This window comes from Ursus maritimus, unplaced genomic scaffold (genome assembly GCF_017311325.1).
Source record: "Ursus maritimus isolate PB19 unplaced genomic scaffold, ASM1731132v1 scaffold_13, whole genome shotgun sequence".
NCBI classification, from domain to species: Eukaryota; Metazoa; Chordata; class Mammalia; order Carnivora; family Ursidae; genus Ursus; species Ursus maritimus.
In genome coordinates, this window is record NW_024423675.1 from 1668192 (window position 1) to 1682133 (window position 13942).

The 13942-nt window shown below is 37.3% G+C and overlaps 1 non-coding gene across 1 annotated transcript; it reads right to left on the reverse strand.

Moving 5' to 3' along the window:
- Window positions 1-13350: 13350 nt before the first annotated feature.
- LOC121102330 lies at window positions 13351-13459 on the reverse strand. Its single transcript, XR_005834450.1, has one exon. It is a non-coding gene; the product is annotated as a U6 spliceosomal RNA (small nuclear RNA).
- Between the last annotated feature and the right edge of the window lie 483 nt (window positions 13460-13942).

The following is a 13942-nucleotide window of genomic DNA, read 5'->3' on the forward strand; positions in this document are numbered from 1 at the left end:
AACACCCAGTTCCCAACATGACAAGTGCCCTTCTTAATACCCATCACCCATTTAGCCCATCTCCCACCCACCTTCCTCCATCAACCCTCAGTTTGTTTTCTATCATTAAGAGTCTTTTATGGTTTGTTTCCCTGTCTCTTTTTCCCCCTTTTCATATGTTCATTTGTTTTGTTTCTTAAATTCCACATATGAGTGAAATCAAATGGTGTTTTTCTTTCTCTGACTGACTTATTTCACTTAGCATAATACACTCTAGCTCCATCCATGTTGTTGCAAATGGCAAGATTACATTCTTTTTGATGGTTGAGTAATATTCTATTGTATATATCTTCCTTGGCCATTCATTAGTTGGTGGACATTTGGGCTCTTTCCATAGTTTGACTATTGTTGGTAATGCTGATTTAAATATCGAGGTGCACATACCCCTTCAAAACTGTATTTTTGTATCCTTTGTGTAAGTACCTAGTAGTGCAATTGCTGGGTCATAGGGTAGTTCTTTTTTTTTTTTTTTTAACATTTTGAGAAATCTCTGTACTGTTTTTCAGAGTGAATACACCAGTTTGCACTCCCACAAACAGTGTAGAAAGGTTCCCCTTTCAATGAGAGCTTATTCTTACACACACATCCCCAGATCCTGTTCCCCACCCCACCCCCAAATAGTATTATCATAAATTTTGCTTTAATCATTCATCAGTGCTTAGAATGTTATGATGGTGGAAATAATATTCACTGCCAAGCCCAGTAATATACTACAGTCATGCCTCTTATCTTGTACAGTCCTTTTGGAATTAATACGCGTCTCCTTGCATTTATTGCATTTCTCTGGACCTATCGTAATTTCCCCTCAAATGCTCTCATGTCTCTATCACACATACCTATCAATATTTTCCATATGCTCATAAAATCAATTTCATCTTTTCCCCTTAAAACTGTTCTTGGAGCTTTTCATCCTTCTACTCCAATCCAGATGTGTTGCTTTATTTTTGAATCCCATTTGCAGCTCCTTTCAGATGAATTCCTGTTTTGTTTTGTTTTGTTTTTCCTCCAGTGACTTCCTTTCTTGGGTTGCTAGAATGTGCATTCCAGCAGCCTCCAAAGTAATAGTATGAAGAAAGTAAAATTTTTGAGATCTGAGTGTCTGAAAATGTCTTTATTTTGCACTCAAACTTCACTGATAGTTTGGGTATAGAATTTTATTTCTTTCAAAATTATGAAGACATTGCTGCATTTTCTTCTACCTTATGTAATTACTATTGAGAAATTGTTGCTATTTGATTTGTAATTTTTTGTGTGTAAACTGTTTTTCTCTCTGGAAGCTTAAAACAATATTCTTTTTCTTGCTGAGATATTTAAATTTCACAACAATGTGCCTTGGTGTCAGTCTTTTTTCATTTATTGTGATTGACTATTTTAATCTAAAGATTAAGTTAAAATTTACTCTTAAGTCCTGGTGAATTTTGTTATGAGAATAGTATGTCTTTCATAATTTCTTCCCCACTGCTCTCTCTTTCTAGAGCCCCTGTTGGTTAGGTACAGGGCTCTCAAATGGATCTTCTGATTTTCTTACCTTTTCTCTCCACTTGTCTGTTTCTTTATCTATTAGTTCTTTTTTTTTTTTAATTTCCTCACCTTATTTCCCAAGTTTTTCATTCTGTTACATTTTTAATTTCCAAAAGCTATATTTTTCTAATTCCCTAACCCCAACCTAAACACACACTTTTACATTGTGTTTTTTTTTTTTTTTTGAGGCAGCCTGATCTTGTTTCAGGGATTGAATGTCTTTGCTCATTTTTCTGAGAATCGTATTAATAATTTCTGTGTGTATTGTCAGTGTTTCCTCTATTCTCTCTGCCTGTTTTGGTCGCTGTCATATTGGAGGCCTTCCTCTAATGTCTGGTTATCCTAGGCTGTCTATTCATATTTAGACTGAGACACTTAAAAGGAGATTGAAAGCTCTGTGTGTGTGTTGGCTTGTGTGTAGTGAGGGGAAGCCGTTGTTCAGGGAAAGTCAGCTTTGACACTGGAGACCCAACACCAGGTTTTCCCTCCACCAAGATCTGGTATTTTTAAAATTTGCTTTTGTTGTTTTCTGTTTGTTTGTTTGTTTTGTGTTTTGTTTTTTGGGTTTGTTTTGTTTTGTTTTGGCTATTTAGTTTCTGAGAAAAATTCTTTCATTTCCTGCCTGAGGAGTTAAATTTGGCTCCTGGTTTTTGGAAGCAGAGGTGGGAAAAGAAACTAAGGAGTCCTACCCTTCTCAGTGCAGAATTGTCACTTTATTGCTTCATTTTTCTTCATGTCTATCCTCAACTCCCAGCACACAATGTGATGATCATTGAGACTTGGGTTCAGTGTCCTCAGAAAAGAATTCTTGGGACTCTGCATGGAGCATAGATAGTAGTATGGAGGAGGATATAGTTGACTGGTTGTGTTGGGTGGGAGAATGATATAAGATTCAACTCAGGTCATGTGTAGATTTGGCACCATGTCTTGTTTTCTGCCCTGACACACCCACCTACCTCCTCTGATAACTTGTGCCCCATGTCCTGGACTTACCATTGTTATGAATTTGCCACAATCTCATTTCTTTTCAGGATTTTCTTCTGTAGCAGCTTAGCTGTCCCTTCCTTCTCCTTGTGAATCAAAACCAAACTTCTGTCCTTTTACTGTTTTTTAGCTATTTGTTGAAATCTCTTCTCTGCTGGCAGCTCTTCAACTGGTCATTTGCTCTTGTGGGCCAAAATCTTTTAAATTCCTTTCTTGTTATTTGATGAAATTTAGGACATTGTCCTATGTATGCATCAATCTGCCATGTTTAATCTGCTCTCCTGCATTTTGAAGACCTCTTCTGACTCATGTTCTGTTAAGAATCCTAGTTCCTGTTCACTTCTAAACTAACCATGTAACCCTCAGTAAAGCACTCAAAATCTCTGGGCTTTAGTTTCTTACCTGAAAAGACAGCAGTAAAAAAACCTGTAAAAAGCAAAGCAAGCATCTGTTTTGTCAATTTTGTGTTACTGTGTGGCTGAAATGAGATTTGGTTTATGAGAGTGTTGTGGTAAAAGCAAAAATAGATGAAAATAAAAAACATCATAAGTAAAACTAAGAAACAGAGGGAACCTCTTTTTACCAATGGCAAAGAGCTCCTTCCTCCTAGATATCTGGACTGCCCCTATACTGATCTGGATAGGGGTGTTCTGCTGATAACTCCCAGGCAGGAAACTTACTTTGATCCAAATTCCTTTTTCTCTCACTTCATCATAGATCAGCTTAGCATGATTTTTGATTTTATCCTCTCCATAATCTTTGAATATCTTGAGAAAGGTATAGGATGTTTCTAGTGTTTTTTGGTCTCAGTTTGGGCTGTCTCTTAACATTTTTCTATTTAATTGCAAATTTATGTTCTAACACTGTAAATCCGTGTCTTCCTACATTTTCCGTGGGATTATATTACTTGTATAAATCAAGGAAAACAGCAGAGAGAAATAAAAGTGAAATGTTAAACAGTCATAATTGTATAATATTAATTGCAACTTTCTGGAATCTGTGGCATTATGAAGCTATACCTTCATAATGAATTATTGTGAGGATGAACTGGATAATGTGAGAAAATGCTTTTTTTTTTTTAAGATTTTATTTATTTGTCAGAGAGAGATTGAGAGAGAGAGAGTACACACAAGCAGGGAGAATAGCAGACAAAGGGAGAAGCAGACTCCCCACTGAACAAGGAGCTGACCCGGGTGGAACTCAATCCCAGGACTCTATCCCAGGACCCTGGGACCATGACCTGAGCCAAAATCAGGCGCTTAAACGATTGAGCCACCCAGGTATCCCCAAAGAAATGCTTTGTAAACCATAAAGGTCTTTAATAAATGTAAGGAGTTGCTGTCATCATTGTCCATCTCCCTGGGCCTCAGTTTGTTCATCTGTGAGATGAGTTGTTAAGTTATATTTCTGCTATGGGTGGGGGCGAAGCTCACTATAGCACATACCTCCTATTGATTGCAACTAAAAACTCAGGATAAAATTTAAAAATTAGCCACCTGAGGATTCTGAAAGCCTTATGCGTAGTTTAATTAGGCAATCAACCATATAGTATGTTTGGAGAGGGACATCAAATGCTTCGCAGCTCTACTGACATGACCTGTAGCTTTTCTGTCAAGTGCCTGAACATCCAACTTGGTGGTTAACTTCCAGGTGAGTGTTAGGTAAAAAGAAACAAAATACCAGTACTCCTGGGAAGGTTAACACCTCTGGACTCCACTGTTAATACTTCATTATAATTTAGTTCACTAGAGGGGACTTGAGTCCTGTGAACAAATCCAGATATGAGCTCCACTTTATATGTCCTTTGAAGCAAGCACCAGAATATGAACCTGATACTGTTTATGCTTCTAAGTGGGAAATACAGTAAGATTTAAAAGTCCTAGAAGTAAAAGTCTTCAGTTAGAAGTTGGTGATGTAGCTCTATCAAGGAGGCCATTTCCTGCTAAAAATAAAAAAAAACATTTTCTGAAAAGAGAGAATTTGAAGAATCCTAGAGCTTCCAACTTTAGATAAGAATTAAAATATTCTTATAATAATGTTCAGTAATATTATTTTATGTTTTTGTAAATCCAAATGGTTTTATGCCTTCTCTACATTAAAATAATTACAATATTAATATGTATTTCTCATCTTTGTGTCATGTCAGAAAATGTTAGAGTGGCTTTTATTACTAATTATAACCATTGACTAGAGTTTTGTTTCCCCATTCGTGTTTTAAAAAGCAAATAAGAGCTGATCCACCATTTAAAAATCAAAGTAATCTACCACATCAACAAGTTAAAGAAGAAAAATGATGTGATCATATCATTTGATATGGAAAAAGCATTTGACAAAATCCAACACCCATCATGATAAACTCTCAGCAAATTAAGAATTGAGGGGAACACCCTCAACTTGATAAAGAACATCTACAAGATATCTCCAGCATGAAACTGTGGTTGGGTTGACAGTATTATTTCACCAGGGGACTAGTGCCTTGGCATTGTGGTGGCAGGGATGCGGATAGGAAAACAGAGAGCAGAGCACTGAGATGATGAGTATTTGGTCAGTCACACCAAACTCATGATTTTGACAGGAGCCACCCTTGTATAGCAAGGCTGTGGTATTGGTGTTGCCCTCTGCTCTATAGACATAGCTGTGCCTGGACATGAAGAAATGATGCCAATAAACACAAGAAGTGGTTGGCCAGGCAGTCTCCTAGGTCTATTTAACTTTCCATTTTGAGGATTGATTTGGCCCAAGAATTCTGCGTTTCAGTATTCATAAACACCAACTTAAGGAGAGTAGGTTTACCTATTCAGTGTGTGATGCTGATACCAGCAGATATTGGCCTAAAGTGTTCAATTACAATATGTCTGGGACAGTTAAATCCTTCCCCTTTTATGGTTTCTGATACAGAAGCTATTGGATGTTTCCCCAGGATTTTGCTGATCTTGGGCCACCCTTCTAAAATCTTATCTTCATTGGTCTAAAGGGATGTTTCCAACTCAGAAGCTCCACTCAACACCTTTGAAGAAGAAAATAACACTTCAAACCTTATTCTCCTTCTTTGGTGTGGTTCCCATACTGGCTTCAAAATACTGCTCTGTGATGACTTACGGCAAAAGATGCTTCATAAAAATCAATTATGTTTTACAGCAGGTTAGACTCCTTTAATGTATCTTGTTTGTAGTGTTGCATCAAGGACATTAGTAGAATTTTAGGAGATCTGCCAGAATATAAGCATAAGAACAATTGGTGGGGCAAAATTTCCTTGTCTTGAAATCAGTTATGTTGCAAGAGGAAAGAGTAGAATGGCTTTTTCATGCTAGCTCCAAATCCAAGAAAAAGGAGTCCCAACTCTACATACTTCCTGGGATTTCTCTCCATGACTGAATTTTAGGATTTTGGTGTTATTTGTGCTCCAGGGGTCACTATGAAGATTTTGTCTTCAGTATCCCTAGGATGAGGGATAATAAGTTGGAGCAGGGCTCCCAGCTCAGGTTTCTAGGATGGTGAGCAAATTTACTTTCTTCTTTGCTGTTATTTTATGTAAGGCAATCTTTAAAAATATATGTTAGTCTACTTTAGCCATTGAAAAGACAAGTACATAAACCAGAAACCGAACTTGCTACCCAAAGCATATTTGAAACAGAAAGAATATGGAAACCACTGAATTAAAACTGATACTCTCTCACAAACACACCAGATGTTTTATATACCAAATTATCCTTTGGTGCTGAAATCTAGATCTTCTGACATCCAAATATTGCTATTGCAAGTGTTGAAATACTCTCAAGTTTAACATGTGTAAGGAAACCAAACCTTTCTCCAGATAAAACTATGCAATCTCAGACTATTCAAAGAGCTGTGATTTATTTCAGAGATTGCAAATGTGTGCTAAGGCATAAAAAACACCATATGACATAAGGTGTTTAGGTTGTACTTAATATGTTTATTTTCAGAGGTTTACCACCGTTAATCCATGACAGGTGTAGGGTTTATAATTTGAAACAATTATCTTTCAGACCATTCATATCACTGCTTAAGAGATGGCTTCATTCTTCCCAGTTACCATATGTCCTAACCATGCAAATGAGAAGGAGAACAACATCTGGTCGACCACTGTTGTCTCGCCTGTCATGCAAAACATGTGGTATTGCATGTGCCCCTCATTGGGTTCCTTCGGGACGTCAGCATGGTGGATGATTTCATATTTTATACAGCTGGTACATTTAAGACATACCATCAATCTTCATTCAGTAGCATCCTTACACCTTTGGGTTTTTATTGGGCTTTTGGTGGTGAATTCCATTTTTGGGTTATGCAAACATTTCTCCTGGAGCTTCAAGCGAGAGTAGCGTATTTATGTAACAGCATCTCTGTGTAATTTGACAGCTTATGGGTAGAAATGTGGCCTAGGAAGAAAGAGTTCTCTGGAAATCCTGAGTTAGGATATCTATGTTTTGGTGTTAATACTGACTTTATTTTCGCTGCCTTAGTAAAAATTCACTAAGTTCTGTATATCTTTATGTAATGCCTTATAAAGTGAAAAATAGCCATCAAATACTCATCCTGCTGTCGTGTTAATCATTGTATGGAGGCTATCATACCCACGCATGCCGTTATTTACAAAACAAATCCCCTTTTCTCTAGGGTGCATGTTTGAATGATTATTTTAAAAAGCATGATTTGAGATTTATAGCATTATTTTGCTAACATATTTATTCACTGTGCTGCCTCTCATTTGACCACTTTGTTCATATTCTTACTTGCCCAGGGCTCTGACAGCAAATCTAAGCATCATGAGGGTATAGTTTCTTGGGATCAGAGACCTATTATTTGCCACTGCTAAATCCATCCTGTGAAGGAGTGTTTATTAGGTAAGGAAGCCTTAGTCTCAGTCTAAGAAAAGCACATTGGTTACCCTGACACAATCAGTTATCCTGACACAATAAGTATGGACTTACGTATTTTTTATTTTTCCGAACTGAGGACAATTTTATTGCTCATTTTTTTCTAAGCCTGTGTGTTTCTTGAACTATGCCCACGTAGAATTATTTTTATAATATGAGGAATAACTAAATTGAGAGATTTAGTTTCAGATGCAGGTACAGATATAAATATGGATTTATATGGATATATATGGAAACTGAAAAAATAAATTAAAAGTGAACAACAATCCAGATCTTCAGAACATGTTTAAATAATGGCCAAAAAAAATACAGACTGTATTTTCTTTGTTATCTTTTTTCCGTTAATATTCACATGATGGAACAAAAAAGGGGTTTTCTTCTCTTTTTTTTTCTCCTGCGTAATCAAGTCTTTAAGAAGCTGTGAGAGCTGGACTGTATTTTTTTAGCCTCTGAATGCCAGCCGGCACACTGGGGGCAGTTAAATAATAAATAATAACAAATACTCAGTTTATTGACTCCTGAACCCTTGAATCAATCAATTAATCATGATATTATGGCAAGATCAAAGGAATAAAATTCTAAAACTGACTGCAAGATGCAAATGGATAAATCCCCCAGCAGAAATAATTGCAAAGCATTTCGATCAAATATAAAATGATGATCAATTATGCTCTTTAGGGCCCAATAACTTAGGTTTATTTAAATGCTGTAAAGTACGTCCCTTCAGGATCTAATGGTCTCTTAAACATCACTTGTTAGGGTAAGGCATCACAATCTAATCACTCTAAAGACTGAAACCACAGATGCACATTGGTGAGCACCATCTAAATTTTAAAGGACAATTTCCCTGAAAAAATGTCCCCTTGTAACAGATGATTTAGATATTTCAGCAAGTCCTACAACAAGGATAATTTCTTCCATTGGTATTGAAATTAACTTTCCTTTTTCCAACCTCCAACATTGGTTAGGTACTAAAGTAAGAGATTTTATGTGAACATTTTGATCAATCTACAAGAAACAATGTAGGTGGTACTAAGAAAGTGAATCACCAGAGAGAGAAAGAAGCCCTAGGTCAGAATTTGCAATATACAGTAATAATACTCAGCCATAACAACGTGCACAAAGGTCTCCCCACGGCCACAGGACTCTGGAATAATAACTGTTAGAGGTTTATGCTGGCTGTTATGGATTTGTTTTCTGGGTTCACTCGCTTACCCTTTGAGTAGTGTACCAGATGTGTAGTTAATACACAGGGGAGATTTCCCTGAGTACAGAGAACCCTCCTGAGTTTTGTCAGGGGATGTGGTCTTTCCAATAGGCTGCTCAGAACACAAGCAGCAACCATAGCAATAGAATTTCTTTTGGATAATTGAGATGCTGCCTTTAGGAAATCTATTGTTCTTATGATTCTGAGGTTGTGTGGTTGTAAAAAAGGACATTTGGGAAGTCTGTTTTCAAGGCTTCAGATAGTATTCAGGTTTGAGATCTGGACATTGTATTCTAGGATTTTATCTTTATTAGAGATTGAATTTATTCAATCATTCAACAAACATTTGTTGAACATCTAATGTGTGCTAGATGTTGTAGATTCAATAGGAAAAGGATTTAATCACTGTACTTAGGAATTCATTGAACCATTTCTTAGAGTTGAGTGGTAATTTCATATGCATTACCTCCTTTAATCAACTGACCATTCTCTGAAGGATGTATCATATTTTAAGATACGGTAGTGCGGCTCAGTGAGTTGATATAGTTTGCTTAAGGTTTCTTAGTGTCAAAATGTGGATTTAACAGTGTTCTCTAGCTTCTTGGTCTTGTGTTATTTCTTCTACATCATAGCATATAATCCCCCCTCTGAGTCTTGGTTTCATCTTCTGTAAATTAAGGCAGAGAGACTGTTTTACCAAATTCTCCTTTTTTCTCTAAACGATTTATGTTTTATGTATAACCAGTATTTGGATACAAGGAATTAGACAAGACTTCAATTTCGTGACTCATCAACCTCTCTCAAACACCTTGGAACTTTGGTAAACCAGTTGGCACAATATCTTCCCAATCCTGGACACCTTCAAGTCTGGTGGTGATTTTATCTCCAAGAGCTTCTTGGTGTTAGCCTTCCATGACCTGCAGAAGAGTTATTAGAGGTGGGTCTGGTTCTGAAGACCCTTCCTCCCCTCCTTTTATAGTCTGTCCCTTCCCCAGGTCCCAGTGACTGAGTGGTTAGTCAATAGTGTTTGCTAGGGATCTCCTCCCACTTCTCTTTCTAAGCCATCAATATCCCCGCTCTCTTCCTTGTGTGTCTCTCATAAACTGTCCCAAGATGCAGGAAGAACAGGATCTTCTGGGATGAACACCATCTAATCTCTTGTTATATGTTGAATTGTGTCTTTTCAAAACTTGATATGTTGAAGTCCTAATCTGCTGTATCTCAGAATGTGACCTTCTTTGGAAATAGGGTCAGTGCAACTGTAATTAGTTAAGTTAGAATGAGGTCATACTGGAACAGGATGTGTCCCTAATTCACTATGATGGTGTCCTTATAAAAGGGGGAAATTTGGACCCAGTTACATACCCAGGGAGTGAAAATGAAGGCATAGATCAAGGCTAGGCATCAGAAACCAATGAATGCCAAAGGTTGCTAGCAAACATAAGAAGCTAGGAGAGAGGTGTGGAACAGTTTCTCCCTTACAGACTCAGAATGAACTAATCCTACTGACACTTTGATTTCTGATGCCCAGCTTCCAGAACTGTGAGACATTAAATTTCTGTTGTTTAAGGCACCCAGTTTGTGGTACTTTGTTATGGCAGCCCCAGCGAAGTAATATATACCTTATATAATAGAACTGGCTTGGAGATAAAGGTTTTTGTTTTTGTTTTCCTTGGCTCAGGAGAATGTCTCCCTTAATTCTATTAGTGGAATGCCCACTCATACCTATCTACATGGGGCTATCAGTCTTCCTCAAGTGACCAAATAATTCCACCGGTAACCCAAAGCCTTGTGCACATGCCCTGGGACACTGGTCATCACTTATCATTTGTTTTCCTAAGGGCCTGTACACAGTGTGCACTGAAACCTTTCTGTTATACTCTTTGACTCCACAGGCCTTTGGCTACTTGAATATCTATAGTAATTGTGTAATTCCCAGTGTGCCTTTCATTATAAGAGAAAAGACAAAGCCATGCTTTCATTTGCAAAATGTGTTATTATTTGAGATGCTACTTTCCTCCCCACTAAAAAAATACCAGTGAATGTTTTCCATTTTCCCTCCCAAACTGAGCTGAGCGCTCCCTCCCTCTGCATCTGATTAAGCTGTCCATTCATCCTTTCAAACATCAAACATTTATCAAAGACCAACCACATGTTGCAGTATGAAGAAGTAAACTGTTGTCTTGCCCCTGCAGAGCTCAAAGTCTAGTAGGATAAATGCTCAGAGTCTGGTGGGAGAGTCATACATGGGAGAAATTGTTCATAACAAGCCCGTGGTGGAGTATTTACCGTATGAGGCCAGAAGCAAAACTGGTTAAATGTCCTCAGAAAAGTTTTGGAAATCTTCACAGAGGAAGTGACTTTCGAAGAATGAGAAAGAATCAATGGCAGTTAGAGGAAAGGCAGAATAGGGGCACAGGTTTAGGAAGGGATCCCAGGTAGAGGTGACAAACGGAAATCTCCAAGACTTGGGAAAACCTGGCTCTGTTTGACTAGAGTGGATATAAGACAAACACACACACACACACACACACACACACACACACACACACACACAGGTTTGGCAGAAGATGGGACTCAAAAGTGAAGCTGGAGCTCAGTAATGGAAGGTTTTCCATATTTTGAGTGGAAGAAATATGGTGAGATTTTTTTTTTTTTAAATGATCACTCTGGTGGCAGAGTGACACATGACTTAGCGCACAGATGGGAGGCTGGAGGCCACTGGGGATGCTGTATTTCTTGAGTAAAAAAATTAGAACATGGTTCAATAAGTATTAATATAGTCAACAGGACAGAATATTTGAACTCAGGGTTCTTTAGAAGATTTCCTGTGGCTGTATGTAGGGGCTGTGCAAGAAAGAATGAAATTATAAACCAGGGCCGTGCCAGTTGGAATGGAGAGAGAGGGATACACTTACGAGTTGAAAAGGACTGAATAGATGACATATTTAATATCGAAGTGAAGAAGAAACAGGACTCAAAGGTGGCTTCCAGATATTTTATTTGTCCATAAAGATAATGGCAGATGGAGCTACTAAGAAAAAAATAGTGATGGATTTCCTGAGAATGCTAACAGGTTCAGTTTTAGAAATACTGCATCTGATGTACTTACAGAGGATATCTAGGGAGAGAGAACTATAGACAGTTGAAAATATTGGGCAGGAGCTCAGAACGGATATTTAAGAAATAATTATGACAATAACAACAAAGTAATATCAACAATTTATTGAACTCTTATGATATGCCAGACACCTGCTCAGTCCCTGCGTATATTATTTCATTTAGTTCCTTCAACAATGCTATGAAGTATTATCTTCTTTTTATAGATGCCAAACTTAAGATCACAAAGCTAGTAGGTAACAGAATTGGGATTTCTACCTGAGTCTGCCTGATCTCAAAGCCAGTGTTCTCAACCCTTCCCTTCTACTGCCATCACTGCATGTATGTCTGTGAAGCTGTCAGCTAGGGTAAGGTTATGCAATGCCTGTTGTTGGAAGGGAATCCATAAATGCCTGCTAAATAACTGAGTGAAGCCCTGGCTGTCGCCTAGGCTACGTAGCAGAAAGAAAGGGGCTGCACAGCTGATTTAAAGACACCAACAAACAACAGGCACCACGAGTGAGGACACCATGTCAGTTATATGACATATATACACAACTGCCTTCCTTCAGTGGGAGGACAAGTTTCTCTGGCCCTTACATCTCCCAGAAGCCACCACCGAAGATGGTTCCATCTACCTGGGATGAACATCCCTTTGAGCACCAAGTCCTCCAAGATGTCCTTTATGATTCTCATGAATTCTATACACTGTCTTATCCCTCCTCACCCAACAGCTTCCCGGGAGATCTGCTGAGATTCTGCTGTGACATTTATGCCTAGAAGACAAAGAATCAAGGCCACTAAAATTCAAAGGAAACTGGAAGCAAGAATGAAAATCTTAAAATAGTACTTTTCACAACATTAATCAAAATTTACATACCAAGAAGACAGCAAGAGTTTGAAGTTTCAGTCTGATACTGAGACTTGAGGGGATCCTCAGCCGTCTGAGCAAGTTGCTGTGGTTCTGCCAGGAGAAAACCTTCACTTTTTAGTCATTTGTCTCAGATTGAATAATGTCAAGCCTAAGGATATTCATATAAATGTTAATATTGTCAAGAAAATACCTTAAGATGAGAATACCTTTCTGATTTTTTTCTTTTGATGAATCTGATGTTAAGAATGTGCCTTGAATACAAAATCTTTCAAGGTTCTGGATCAAGAATGATTTTTACAATTGACTCAGTTTCGGGGAGGAGGGATTGATAAAAGGCCTTGTGAAAATTTAGATTCCTATAGTTAAAGTTTGCTTGGAAAGGAAAGCTAAAGTTCTGAAACTTTGTGACCTGTGGCTTTGATATGCAGTTATCACTTTCTTTTCTGGACCTTACATTTCAACAGCCCAATCTTTTAAAAGAAATGTGTTCACTGAAGCCGTAGAAATTACAGCGCTGACAGGTCACTTTGATTGAATAGGTGTTTTTATTTTAATTCAATAAGTAAATTAAGGTCGTATTTCTTGCTGTTAGCAATGTTTATCTCACTACAGTAATGGTTATAATATGTTATGTGTAAGATCTTGTACTTCTTTTAGAAAAAGGATACTTTCTTTATTAAAAAAAAGGCTTATTAGATCATGATGTCTGAATTTACCACCTTTGTCAAAAGAGAAATATGGAACACTTTACAAATTTGCGTGTCATCTTTGCACAGGGCCCAAGCTAATCTTCTCTGTATCATTCCAAATTTAGTATATTTGCTGCTGAAGTGAACACAAGGATATTCCTTTAGTAAATCCCTGTTAAAAATATATTTTATTTTCCTGACTTTTATACTGATTTCATGACTAAAATAGAATTTTAGCATATCGCAAACAACTTTTGACTGTAATTATAAATATTATCTTTTAGTTCCACAGATGATTAATCTTACCTTAAGTCATACTTGGGATTAAAAAATTTAATTAGTGTTTTATAGGCTTTATGATCAGAAAAGTACCAATACACTGTACAGGTTACATATATGGCCATAAAAGTACACAGTATATCAGAATTTCCCTGAGTAAATAGTTATTTGAGCCTCTAAGTTTCAGGTATTTATGACCCTCAATCTTTTAGGAACAGTTATTTATTTATTTATTTATTTATTTATTTATTTATTTATTTATTATTTTTAAAGATTTTGTTTATTTGAGAGAGAAAGAGAGAGAGAAAGCCTGCACAAGCAGAGGGGAGAAACAGAGGGAGAGGGACAACCATGC